Raw genomic sequence first — 12,722 nt, 5'->3', positions numbered from 1 at the left:
ACTTGAAGTTCCTTTGTTTCATTTTTTGATATTGAACATGAGAAATTGTGAGATTTTATTCAGCTGAAGAGGAACAGTTCCAAAGACCCATAACCATTCATATGGATGGTAAATTATAAAGCTTCTCTATATATTTATTAAAATCCTTTATCAATAGATTATCTGCCAATACCTGCCACGGCTGAGTGACGAGGCAAACAGCTTTCCTTAGAGATCTAGATATTACTTAACCTTGATCTTTGTGCAGCAAGACTACATACACAGGCTTTGTGGCCCTTTGTTATATACAGTTTAAACAACTCCTGTCTGTTTTTACAAAGCATTTTCTGTTTCCACCTTTTTAAAATATAGAAGGAGTATGTTCTAACTACTTCTCTTCCCTCTTAGGTGTGGGGAGATAAAATGCACTACTGGCATCTTCCAGTTCTTCTTCACCTTGGAGCTCTGTGTGTTAAATAGCATAGTTTGTGTCTTGTCAGGGGTAGACATAGCAAGTGAAGCTGTAATCTCTCAGGCTTCCCAGTAACCCTCAAAGAGGGGAATATTGGCATTCATGTTTTCAGCAGAAGTGACAAAATAGGGATGTTGTTGCACACCCACAAGAAATATGATGAAAGTGAAATAATTGTCTGCTGGATTTAGTATGAATTTGCCACAAAAGCATCCCTGTAGTAGAGTAAAAAATGCTGCTAAAGTTGAAGAACACGTTAAATATGAAAAGGTCAGAAATTTTGTTACTGTCTTAGGGAGGTAAGAAAAATGCAGAAACCAGTAGCCTTAGATACTAATAAACACACTAGGCAGAAAAATGGAACAAATTTGCAGTCCTGTTTTTATCCCTTTTTACCTGTCATTTGTGTTTAATAAAGAAAAGAGGGTTTGTTCTGATATACAACGTAAGAAATTGAACGTCTCCAGCAAATACAAACACTCAATCCCCCAAATTCATCTGATTATATCAGTTTATTAACTTTGTGAAACTTTGAAGAATTATGCAGGATTCTAAAGTTTTACAAGTATTTACTGCTATTTCTTTTAAGATACCTTGTTGACATTTGAAAAATTGTCAATATATCACTGGGCAGTACATTAAGGGACCGTGTCTGCTTTTAATTATAACCAGTAGGAATTTTGTGGGTCATAAATGGAAGTCATATCTTGCCATGGGCTCCTGGAGTTTCCTGAAAGATATGTAAACTTCAGAAATCAAATAGCTGTCAAATAAACTGTAAGCAGTCCCCAAAATGGGGCAGTTTCCAACAATGTCATAAGACAAATTAGAGATGGAGAATGCAGAACACAGAGATGCATCTTTCCATGCATATCCAGAACAATATTCAGTGAATTACTGTAGAACATTCAGGATCATAACCAAATATTGTTTGGTTTTCTGTCTGCCTGTAGAATGAAAAGTCTGTGACTAACAAAATTCCATTGTGAGCTAGTTCTGTATGGACTGTACAGGTTTTTAGTTTCTTGTTTATGAATACACTGGTACATTTTTATGTTGTTGTGTGACAAGAGGTCAGCTCATTCTGCAGCTTTTGGGTCACAAATGTGGTGAACATAAACTAGCCTAGGACATAATTAGAGAGCTGATTTGACCTGTGAGGAGAACAAAAATTCCTAGACATTCAGCCCAAGGTGCTATGAGTTCTGTCACAGTAATAATAATAATAATTCTGAAACCTATGCAGTTGGCAACATTTGTCACCTTAAATGATAAGTGAACCTTTACAGTTACACACAGAGACTCAGTTAAATGTTTGCCCTTTGAGATCTAAGATGTACTTATAAAAGCATTTCTTCATAGACCTTCTTTGGACTCTTCAGATAGTAAACATTGCAAATTATCTCTGTTGATACGGGATGTCTGCCCCATTCTGCACCCTGTTGTCTATACATTATACTTTATAATCCCTTGATATCATCCACAAACTGCCCACAATTTCTAAAAGAAAAAATCTCTCATGGGCAGTATTGTCTTTCCCATTAAAAATCAAACTCCATGCAACAATATAATCTCAGTTTCATTGCTAACAGTAGTAAACTTTTATGCTTCAAAACTGTCACTCAGACAGTGACCAAAGCTTGTACTCTTTGCAAGATTCCAGGGCATCATAATCTCTTTACCTCTCATCAAAAACGTTGCATGTGTGAGACAGATGAAGGAGTGGGATAAGATATGGCCTTGTTAGAGGCTTGTAATGACACTGAGTCCTTCTGTAGGAATTCCCTCCTGGGAAAGGAAACACAGAACACAGTGGATATAAACCATACCAGCTGCACTTCAGGTTGTGCAGCTGAACTGGAAAATGCTTATTCCTCCCCTTTTCCCCCCAGCCCCGTGAAGTTAATCATCAAAAATTAATGCTCCCTGAGAGCTGTATCAAGCATACCAAGCTGTATAGGTATCAGCAACTGTATTGTTTGTTCTCTCATATGACCCAAATACACCAGCTGGATTATACTTTCTATTACACACAAGATAATATATAATTAGCTAAGGGAGTCTGTCTATAGAGAAGAGATTTTAATGGAATGTACCCTAGCAATATCCAAGTCATTGCAATATCTCTAAATAGAGAAAGTAGAGAATATCTTTTGAATCAAGATGTTGGGGGAGGTGGGGATGGCTGATATTTCTTTGCTTCCTTGTCTTTTGATTAAATTTACACTGAAGCCAAATCCCTTTGGCAAAATACTTCATTTTGTTGGGAGACTCAATTTGCAGCTCATAGACTATTTTCACATGAAAGATTTAACCCACCTCCATAGGACAATGAGTGGACAGGATATGTGGGATGTCAGATATTACTTTTTGTCCATTCCAGTATTATTTAGAGTTGAATTAATAAATAAAAATGAGAAAATAACCATGCAGTGGAGGCAAGGGGGAAATTAGTTTTCCAATGAGATTTGAAAAAGAGATGAAGAGCTGATGAGGCAGAGAGATAGAGCAAAGTACCAGATTTAAAGAATTAGAAAGCAGTATGACCTTGTTAATTTTTCTATCAGTCTACAGCTGTATTTACTTAACTTACATGAGAAATGATGCTCCTTCTTAAAATCTAATATTAAAACAAAAAACCCTATTTCTTTGAATAATCATTAATGTGGATTAAAATGAGCCCTCCTGAATTTGAGTAACTGAATTTAAGGTACATGACATGATGGGAGTAATGTAAAGATTTAAGACTATCAACGCATAATGTTTTGACTGGCGGAAATATTTTTACAAAAATTAATAAGGAATATTATAAACAAGAAAGTAATTTTGTCTTTTAGAGCTGTTTGCCTGTAGTATCCTGTAGTCTAAAGCAAATCTACCTGTTCTAGAAATATGTACACAATATTATTTCAAAGCCTTAGGAGTGTAGATATATAATAGATTACACACTGCACTTTGAAGGCAAAAAGATGTACAGAGCTATGAACTGATATTCTTGTCACTTTTTTTCCTTTATTTTTTGAGGAACAGATAATCTTGTGCTGTGCTCAGTCCTGAGAACACACCAGGCTCACTGTCACACCAGTGTCCAAGCTGTTTTATTCTATCTTTTATTCCCATGTGACCTGGCAGTGTAAGGTGTGTGACTCATCCTGGTTTAGGACAGCAGATGTTCCTCTGTGTCTTCTCCAGCTAAAGAGATATTTCATTATGATCCTCTCAGGTTAATTAACCTAATCCTGCATGAACACTGTCTGGAATCCAACCTCAGTGAAGCGGAACCACACGTGTTCTTATTAGACAAGATATGGATATTTCTTTTAAGAAGCCACTTCCTGTAGATAAGACAATACTCTAAATTTCTGTGTGACATTTTGGAAACGAGAAGTAAAATTAATCATTTCTCCTCTGTGCCTTTCTATGAGGTCTATGTGACACATTTGAGGTTCATTGACTCTCAGCCTCCTACTGCTTAAATAGCCAAACCTCTCCAATCTTCCAGCTCTTTAATTACAATCTTGCATAATGTTTAAATGAGTCAGAAGAAACATGGTTTTTTTCAGCCACAACTATGTTACAACTTACCTATTTCCTTGAAGTACCTGTTATTACATTCTTGGTTCAGATTTTGCTTTTATGTTAGGTTTTTAAATCATGAAGAATAATATATGCCCTAGATCCAATTGTCACGAGGCTGAAGGGGGCCTGCAGGCTGTGTGACATAACTCATGGGCAGATGTAGTTCATTTGGTGCTGTTGTGGCTACATTGTTAGGATGTACTAGTTCTTCCTCCAGGCATGTTCTTTTATTGCTTGATAACCTTTCAAGCTTCCTGACTAAATTTGAAAGTCAACATCAGTGAAAAGATTGGGGAACAGTATCCCTTCCAACAGTATCCCTTCCAACAGTAGGGATAAGCATAGGAGCACTTCATGTGCCTAGCCAGTCAGTGAGTATATTCAGGATAAAATGCTGAATGGTTAGCTGGGTAATTTCTAGCTAATAATTATTTTTTTTTTAATGAACACTTTCCCGTTGTAGTATTTTTCAAATTATTCAAGTTGTTTGAGGCTTACATAACAATTTGCTCCCTACAAGTTTCTGGAATCAAGAAACACGGGATTCATGCAATGATACATTTTCATTACACTTTCAACACATTCTCATCAAAACAAGAGTATTGCATATTTGGGATACATAAGAGCTTTTGCATAGTAGTATTGAGCAGATCTTAGTATTTGTTCATAGCTGCAGGAACAGCTCAGCATGTCACAGTGGGGCTCCAGGGCTCCAAGGAGTGCCTCTGGCATTCTTGGCCGTTCAGAGCTCCTGGGAAATGAACCATGTCTGGTGAATGTTTTTAAAAAATAATCACTACAAATGTGCTTTGGGATATAATCATTAAAATGAAAATCTCCGAGCTTATTTTAGCATAGTAAGTGATGTTAAACAAGCCTCTCAGTTTTCCTGTTCTGCTGTTATTAACCTAGTTTCCCAGGAGAAAAACTGTAAAAGCCTTGGATTCTAAAAAAAGAAAAAGGTAGGTCTCAGAACCGTTGAAAATGAGGGTGAACAATTACAAGATTCTCTGACAAGATATAATTTTTGCCTGCAGGAAAGAAGCTAAGGACCTTGCAGCAGCCATTATTAATGACACCGATATAATTACTATTAGGAGAAAAAGAAATCTAGCATCTAAATATCAATTCCATGCAGCAAAGGGTTTATCATAGAAGTTCTGAGCTAGGCCTGGTTTGGCTTTGTCTCCTAATCATTGTCATCAGTTATCTGGAGATAGCTTCTAAATTCTTGTATTTAATATTAAAGCAACCTAAAGGGCTATGACTGTTGTTGTTGCTGCTGAACCAAAAATTCTCAATGAGAAATATAATGCTGTTTTAGCAAGCCTTGTAGATTTGATTAAAAAAACCCCAGCCAACCAAATTTAAGTCTCTGCTGCTCTTGTGTTCTTGTCTGTACCTAATACTATTTTCTCCAAGGAAAATTACATGTACAATTCTTATTCCAGTAACTGCTAGAAGAGCTGCACAAATGTATTAAAAGTGTATTAATGGTTTTGGGTAAATGATTTTCAAATATTTTTAAGGGTGTAGGAAAAGCATAGGAGGTATGCAAACTGTCAGAAGACAACAAACACAGCTAGTTCCATACCTCAAATATAGCAAAGAAAGCTAAATTCACTGATAGCGGGGGCTAGTTACTAATAAAAAGAATTATTAAACACTTTGCTAGACTATCAGCATTTGAACCTCAGGAAAAAATGTTTTAAAAATTGTTTACTGACACAGCAATAATAATAATAATAATGTTAACTGCAGGAATCAGATGTTAATCATAAGCATGTGTTTAGGTGGGGTCAAAAATCAGAAGCAGCTATTTTATAGTGCAGTGAGTTTCAGCTCTCTCCTGAGGACAAGCTTTAGATGGTTTTGATGCACATGTTGTGAAAAAGAAATATTGTCTCTTCAGAGAGGATTGCATAAAAGGAAGTGGTATGGAGTTTAGCATGTTTAATCCTAACTTAACAAAATAATATCCTCACAAAGTATTTTATTATTGTTGTTTCTATCAACCAGTTGCAGTGTGCTTACCTCTGAGTTTAGTTCCAGTAAGTTTTAGTTCAGTATGAGAATAGAGTTGAAGTTCCCTCAGGTACCTTAACACAAACTCAGGAGTCCAACTTTGGGTTTGACTGTTTGACAAATTTTTACAAAAAAGAATGGTCAGTTTGTGAGCAATGACCTGAATATAACTAGTGTCCCTGTCAAAAGATGGCCATCTAAGTGAAAGTGGTTTCCTTATTTATAAATTAAATACAGTATCTAGGTCTCAGTTTCTCTAAAACCTGATAGAATGTTTCCTTTAGACCCTCTTAAAAAGAAGAACTAGATTTAAATTTCTCTAAAAAATCTTCACCTATGAGCCTAAACTATTTTAAAAACTGAAGCTTGTACAGCGTTTTCATAATACACAAATGACTTACTGTTCATAAATTGTTGTTTTGCAACCATAAAGGTGTATTCACAGATTAAATTAAGACGTACCTTGAGAGACATGGGTTTATATCTTTGTCTAAATGAAGGAATGTTCCAATATGAGATATCTTTTAATTTAAAGTTTCTTCCTGCAATCCTTGATGCATTCAAGAGATAATTGGGTAGATAAAGATAAAAAGACATGTATAATTTTGGAGGGTAAAACCAGAGATAGTTCCTTTTTTCCAAGACTGCATTGCAACTGTACCCTAATCATAGAAAAGGACAGATTATTAGTTTTCCACTTTAAACATTTTTTTTCACTTTAAATGAAGATGAAGCTGCTGACTGCATAATATCAGCAACCTCTTTCTTATAAAGCACCAACGTCCCCAAAGCAGTCATTCTGGGAGAAGGGAATAAAATCCAGAGGGAAAGAGGAAGCTCATTTAAGGAGAGCCATTCAATTTTAATGCATTAAAACATACTACTTTCATGTTTAATATTAGCATATATTTTACTGTGTATTAAATAAAAGCTGTGGGTTTGGTGTGGGGACATGGTGAAAATCAAATGAAAAACGCACGTTAGAGGAGCTTTTCATTCCAAGTAGCAACTCTGTTAACCAATTTGAATTCAGAGAAAGGGTATCTCATCCAGTACTTCCCATGCAGTTTTGTTAGTTTTGTACCCTAATAAAATCACAAATGTTTATTTTAATGATTCAAAGAGACATAGTGTTAAAATTCTCCCTTTGTCTTTTACAGTGTTGTAATGTATTAATATTAATAGTTTCAAAGTGCCCTTTCTTGATGTGCTTGGGATGGCTGAGTTAACAACCCATTATTATGTACTCCTTACCGAGCTGTTAATGGCTTTAGAGTCTTTTGCAGGAATTCACCTGCTGCTCATAAACACATTTATGTTGCTGTAGGAACTTCCCCAGGTTGATGCAGCTTGTATTTGCGGTGACCTTGTACAAACTATCTGTTTTTCTTGCATATACTGCAAGTACTCATATTATACTCACATAATTCTTTAGAGACTGAGGGAGCTCTTTTTAAAAATGTATTGACACCAATCTGTAAATTTCATTAACATCTTTTCAGACTTGTTATTGTTGTTGTTGTTTTTACCACCTCCAAAAATAATATTTCTGCTAAGTTAGCTCCACTAGAAATGGACTCTTCCCAAAAAACTTGAAGAAATCTTGCTTTGTCAGTGTAAAATCAGCATTTTAATTTACTCATTAGATTGTTTACTTTGCCCTTGAAATTCATGTTAAACTAATTGGAAAAAAAAAATTCTGTTTTTGCTTTACATTCCATTAGCTCACTGAGGTGTTTGAAGAAAACATAAATTTAAATAAGATGCTGTATTTATTGTTGATGTAATGCCAGGTTCTGCAATATAAGTCATGACACCACAGGTGAATTCAGCCCTTTTGAGTTAACATTACAAGATAGATGTTTGCTGTCTGCCTGCACTGAGACACAAAAAGATGCACACACACAGTCACAAATACACAAAAAATGTGATATTTCACTGACTTTTCAATAGTTCTTCTATATTTATATCTGAAGAGCCTTGCATAATGAAAAACACTGTGCAATCTCTATATAGAGATCAGCAGCTTCCATCTTGCCTCTGATTTATTATTGGCATTGGAGTGATTAAAGTCAAACATTAGTGTCAGACTTTCTTTTTCAGAGCCAAAATACTTCCTTCAAAACTGACTTTTTGTTGGGTGGTTAAAATCTATATTAATATTGTCAACATTATTCTATACTTTTAAATCCTGATTTTCTTTGAAAAGGAAAATGTTTGTCCCAAAGAACTGTATACACAGTTAGCATATGAAAGACTTGTTATCATGTAACATTCATGTAGTCTGAAATGAATCCTAACGACTGCAGTCATTTCTTTATTCCAGAACCAGAATAGCAATCTGAATCAATTCAGTCTATGAGAGTAGATATTTTGCTTAGGTAAATAAAAGAGATAGTTTTATTAATACCACTGTAATAGCTCTCATGTGTATCTATGAGCCAAGTAAACAACTATGGGCAGTTTTGCTCTAAGTATGCCTTGTTTTCAAGCTGCTGTATATCAATAAGGATCTTTCCAGTGTTTGGCAGGTAGAAAATATTCTGTAGCAAATGAAAACCTTCCTCTGCTCTTCTAATATTAAAAAGTATTTATGCAGACGATTCAAACTAGTCTTAAACTAATTTTAAAATAAACCTGGTCACTCTACCTGTCCTGACATCCTAAAAGGCTGAAACGTATTTTAGAAAAGCCTTGGAAAGGGTGTTTCCACAAGAGGTTCTTCATACAGTGTGTAGCTTTCACAAGAGTGTTTTCAAAGCTGCATATATCACACATAGCAGTTAAAATTTTCCAGCAAGGTGTTACAAACCTGACAAAACCTCCAGTATTGAAAAGGAACCCTAGTCAAAATCCTGGCATTTTTGGATTGGTCGAATCACTTGATTTTTGCAGCTTTGAAAATATGTTGTGCTTTTTTGGGGGGAGGGGGAGGCAGGGGAGGGAGGGTTTTTGTTTCAGGGTTTTTGGGGGTTTTTTTGGAAGGGTTTTTTGGGGGGAGGGGAGGTGTTTTATTTTTGTCAAAAACTGGCCACTCTGTACTGTAGCAAGTCACCATCACTGTAGAAGTCTTGTGAAGAATTGGACGATTGCTCTTGCACTGAAGTTCCACTTCAATTGTAAGATGCTTCTTTCCATCAAAAATGTCTTCATACTTCAGTATGAAGTAGGGTCACCACAATTTTGAGTTCTACCAGGAAGGAATACAGCAGTTTGGTGTGTACAGCTGTGATGTTACCCATGCTGATCACGTCAAGTGAGAAGGTTGCCTGCCATATGTCTCAGCAACTTTAGAGACCTTCAGGTGTTTGGACTGTGAGTTTTACACTGCAGGTTTTTTACATCAAATGAGTTGTCCCTTTTTGTTATCTTTCCTCCAGGGGCTGGCATTTTCAATTTAAAAACTTCATTATCCAGTGACCTACTTCCCATCTGTAGCTAGAAGTACTGTTCCTACGGTATACACAGATATTTTGGAATTGACTGAACATATCACTGATATTCATGATTATTCACTATTTCTCATAGACAAGAAACTAGAGTATATTCAATAAAATCATCAGGAAGCAGATTTTTTTAAAAAATCCCCACAGTATTTTTAAACACAGTTTGTAATTAAACTTGTTGCCTAGGGATGTTTTGGAAGCCACAAGCAAAATTTGGTTCAAAGAATAATTAAGCAAATTCATGGACGAAAAGTCCATGAGCTGTAAAACATAATGAAGCAAATTCAGTTAATTTAGAAACCCACTAATCTACAGATTGCTGGACTCTGGGGGAGTGTTAAAGGCGAGCTTGGGGACAAGGAACTTGTACTGCCTGTGTTGATCTCCAGTCTGCAGTGGCATCAGGACCTCCTTCAGAAATTTGAACTATGAATATCATACACCAAATGAGTGACTTGGGAATCAGCCCACTGGCTGTGTATACAGACTTCCCTGGGCTTGTTTCACGGCAAAGAGAGTCACAGAAGGCTTCCAGTCCTCAAATTTTCAGGACTGCTCCTGTTTCCTGTTGCGCTCTGTTTGCCAGCAGGTTTATTATATCATTATGAAGTAAACCTTCATGTTAGGCATCTCAGAAGAAGCTGTGCTTTACTGTCCAAGGGTGACAGCAAAGCTTTTGAATAATACTTGAGTTGATTTTTACCATTAGTAATCTAGTTCATGCTTGCAGTAGCTTCCTGCTACTTTCCAAGTGGAAAAGACAGTGCAGGGGAAAAGAAAATTGAAATGAGAACAAAACTAAGAATAATCTTTGAGGCATCTGGAAAGGCTGGCATATATGCTCAGTTTGGAAAGACTCCTGGAGGTCCTGGTGCAGAAGTTTACACTGGTAAATATTTTTTAATTAGGAAACAAGCGTTATCAGAGCAGCTCATAACTGACAGAAAAATGGAATTTAATATCTGCGCTTATCTGCCAATTCAAGCTGTGTTTGCCAGCTCCCTTTATTATATGCTGAATGGTACCCTGTTCCATCACTAGCTTAAGGCATAGACTTGTGTTTATTCTTTTCAATTTAATCTCTTTGTCAGTACAATAAGCAGTGTCCTACCTGATGCCTTCACACCTGGCAGTCCCATTTAGCCCACTACGTTAACCACAGCTCTTGCTCTGCCCACCCCTCACCTCCTTGTGCTGCTGAGAATTTTAGCACTGTTTTAGAATCTCCCTGCCCTCATCTCTCCTCATTTAATTTTCTGCTTTTCATGGTTCACCTCACATCAACTCATTTCTGCCTTTCCGAGTGTATAATCCAATTAAAATGAAGTTTGTCTGGGTTTTGACCTTTCTATATTTTCTTTATGATTGGTTGTCTTATTATTGGTTCTGGTCCTCTGCTTGTCAACAGCTTCGCTTCATATAGGGAGAAAGTGATGAGCTGACTGACAGGCAATCAAAACATAAAATATTGAATGGCCAAACAGGTAAAGCACACTTTAGTATTTCAGCTTCCCAAACTGTTACGTCTCAGATTAATCACAAGGGAGGTCAAGATGGGAAGGGAGAAGATTACAGCCTGAAGTGGTTGATACCTTTAAGTGCTGCAGGTTTCTTCTCTGAAGCAAATACTAGAGCCATTGGTAATTTTCTCTGTGGTTCTATTTTTTCATGTCAGAGTTTTCAACTTAGTTCAGGCCACTCTTCAGATCTTTGTACTCACTTTTCTAAATTTACTTGAAGTTTTTTATTCAGCTGGCAACCAAAGGTACAAGGTTTTTAGGAAGCAGGTTTATTTAAAAAATATGAATGGTACCTTTTACTATTAGTTCCATTATTGTAATTTTTCTTATCACTCTATATTACAATCAGAATGTATCTAATACTGCTGATCAGATTGTAACCAGATAGTAATTAATGTTAGAAGCACTTTTTTGAACATATGAGTCTTTTCTCTAATATTTTTCAAATATTACCACCAGAATTCCTGTTAATTTGACTGCAAGTCAAAATACTCCTCAAAGAGAAAATCAAGCACAAAATTAATGAATATAAAGAAGCTCTCAAAGATGGACTTTGGATTAATAAAATTAACTATAGGTGTAGTTAATTTTGATGATTTGAGTGTAATTACTCCTCATCTACTACAATCTACGTAAGAGAAACAAGTGTGATGAGGCAACAGGAATTCAGAACGCATATTATGAAAATATTTTATTGCAAAGAAAGAAAATACTTTTTGAGAATTAGTTGAGACAGGAATACAGGCAGTATAAATAAGAGGCAATATCCATAAATTAGAGATGGGGGGGCTCTCTTTTTATGGAGATCATAGACAGTTGGTACAAACTCCACAGTTAGCTTTTATTTGTCTTTACTAGATTCTATTTGAACTGATCAATCACATATTTACTATACCTAGGAAATAACTACTGTTTTATTCTAATGTGTACCACAGCATTAAAGTTCAAGCAACTATGGAGTGCCATCATAGCTGATTCCATGGGAAAAGTAAGGAAGAACTTAAAGATTTCATTTCAGAATGGACTAGAGCTTTGATTAAAAATTGCTATCTTCAGAATTGTGGTCATTCCTTTAAAAGAATGAACCTTCTTCTGTAGGTCACATTGTGTATATCCTTCAAACTGCTGTATCTCAGAAAGAGGGAAGATGTGACCAAATGGTCTCATAAAAAAAATAATTATTATTGGTGCTTTTATTTAAACTTTTATAGTGTGAGAATCATGAAACTCCAAATCTTCTTTACTTTAATGTGGTACTTATTCAGCTTTGACATTGTGCTATAGTGTACAGGATAAAGACCTCGTCCCTTGGTATATAGATTTAATCTCTATTAGTATTTCTTTCTGTTAAATAATAATGCTCTGAAGAGGCCAAGCAGGAGGATCATATGGCTTAAGTATAGAATTTTCATGTTGGAGGACAATAGATATAAACTGAAAAATTACCTCAGTGCCTGGCAAGGTTATGGAGCAGATCATCCTAAGTGCAGTCCCACAGCATCTGTAGGATGGACAAGGGATCAGACCCAGCCAGCACGGGTTTAGGAAGGGCAGATCCTGTCTGACCAACCTGATCTCCTTTTATGATCAGGTGACCAGCCTGGTGGATGAGGGGAAGGCTGTGGATGTGTCTACCTGGACTTCAGTAAAAAACCTTTGACACCATCTCCCACAGCATTCTCCTGAAAAAGCTGCAGCCCA

The 12,722-nt window shown here is 36.1% G+C and overlaps 1 protein-coding gene across 3 annotated transcripts in view; it reads left to right on the top strand.

Moving 5' to 3' along the window:
• The window catches only part of EPHA6 (EPH receptor A6), a 405,075-nt gene that overhangs the window by 264,491 nt on the left and 127,862 nt on the right, over positions 1–12,722 (top strand). The window lies entirely within an intron of this gene.

The sequence above is a fragment of the Manacus vitellinus genome, unplaced genomic scaffold (assembly GCF_001715985.3).
Source record: "Manacus vitellinus isolate BGI_N305 unplaced genomic scaffold, ASM171598v3 scaffold_35_pilon, whole genome shotgun sequence".
NCBI classification, from domain to species: Eukaryota; Metazoa; Chordata; class Aves; order Passeriformes; family Pipridae; genus Manacus; species Manacus vitellinus.
Note: the sequence above shows the minus strand (reverse complement) of the source record. Positions and strands in the feature narration are given on the sequence as shown.